Here is a 2,178-nt window from a genome sequence, read left to right on the forward strand (position 1 = left end):
TATGTACGAGTTTATGAATGATCTTCTACGCAGTTTGGCCGTAGGCTACTACGCATGGCGATTTCAGTAACGATCAATTAAATAATGTTTTTATTAACTTAGTAGGCTACGAGTTACAGTTAATACGACTTAATAAGTTAAATGAAGTTACTGTACAACAAACAATCCTTTCAAGGCAAACTGCCGTGTAATATAGCCCTGCTAAATCTGGGGAACGAATTCTTAATTCGTGGCCACGATAGCCTAGGTCTATATCATTATCAAGTGAAGTCAAGTCAAGTCAAAACATTTTGTATAGCGCTCAATTCACATCGTTTTATAGGCCTAGCAGTTTTTCAAAAAGTAATATTAGCTTTATATTGAGCCGTTTTAGAGCTGGGCGATATAAAGAAATATGTTGCTGATATAAATCATACGATGTTTTAGATTTAGCTAAATTATATTTATTAATTTACCCAGCAGATAAGTCAATGGCACTTTAAGTGAGCAATGATCATGACTGCATTCAATTACTAGCATTGCAAGGAGAGATCGCCTATTAAGCTGATAGTAATGTTTTCCGAATGTCATGCAGGGCTGCGTCATTTTACATCATTCATTTATGCTTAATTTTTCCATTAGGATTGGTGAATAAAATAAACTCGGGGTTTTACACTACATAATGATAATTCACTGTATTTCAGTAAGACACAGTTCCGAAAGTGACAAATAAGACAATAATAGGCTACCAAATAATACAAGCCCTGGACATTGTTTTTTTTTTTTTTTTTTTTTTTTTTTTTGCGTACAATGGGAATTAAAAAACCTGCAGTGCTGAAAAGTGGGAAAAAAAATACTAAAACAGATATTAATATGTCGCTCTATAGCAAATATTATTTTTTATGTGCTCAATTTAAGTATAAATAAGTAACTATTTGAAGTAGGCTGTTAGGCTATAGGCAATGCCCAGATTTACAGCGGTGATTTTTTTAATAGTTAGGCTGCAGCTGTAGCCTTTGCCAGTGTTAATATTTAAACCTATTTTTAACAGGTAAACAACAAGGAAATGAGTTTGCCATTAAACATTTTATTTGCACTTTGTGCCAAAAAATGCAAGCATTGGAGAACAAATCTCGTTTAAAAAAATCAACAAAAAACGGTCGCGCTTTAAATAAAAAAAAATTTAAATATAACATTTAAAATCAGCTGCTTGCGTTCGGGTTTGTCCGATGTCTTTCCTTTAATACAGCGATTTATCATAATTTGCGTAAAATCCCGAGTTTGAGATGATCCACCGACCGACCTGATGGAAATATGAAAACAGCTGAGGTGCTGTCACCAAGCGTTCGTTTTTAAACAATAACTTTGTCTATTCTGTGTCTTAACAATAAAACATTAGCCAATAGATCTTAACTAAAATGACCATGGTAAACCGATAATATTCGATTAGAGTTAGCATTTAATATTTCGTTAATATGGACAAATCATTCACAAAAATAGTACATAAAGAATGCGCATGCTCAGGCTTGAATCATCTGGGCCAATAAGATTGCTGTATAATAAGCCAATTAAATTGGGGGTGGGCGGAGCGACACGTGTAACCCCGCCCCAAAGTGTCGCCCCGCCCCATCGTCCAGACTGCACTCTGGGGTACTACGACGAATCTGAATGTATGGTAAACTTCTCAAAAAACGGTTACAGTACGCCCTCTGGTGGCAAGACGTTGTTTCGTTTATAGTTATGCATGCAACTGAGTGAGATAATACATCAAATATTTGAACTTTAGAAATTAATTTGTTATACCACAGGGCAATTGAAGTGAGATAAATAGTCGTGAAAAACTAAAGAAAAGCAGCCAGCATCTAAACACACGCTGCTTATGATACAACGGCTTAGTTAGATATAATAAATATAATAACAAATCTGGTCAATTTTTAGCAAATCAACGTAGAAGGTAGGTAGAATAGGTAGGCCTATTTAGTTTTATATTTATGGATCTGTAAAATTAAATTACATTAAGCAATGGCAGTGTTTTTTCACATTATGGTTGTAAAATACTGTGGCTTTTTTCTTGTGTAATAAGATATATATATATATATTTTATAAAACAGCATTAAACAATAGGCCTATGCTCTTCTTTAAACATTGTTACACATGTCTACAATTCATATTATCATATCATAATCAAGCTTTCTGTTT

Source organism: Phoxinus phoxinus, assembly GCF_949152265.1.
Source record: "Phoxinus phoxinus genome assembly, chromosome: 24".
NCBI lineage: Eukaryota > Metazoa > Chordata > Actinopteri > Cypriniformes > Leuciscidae > Phoxinus > Phoxinus phoxinus.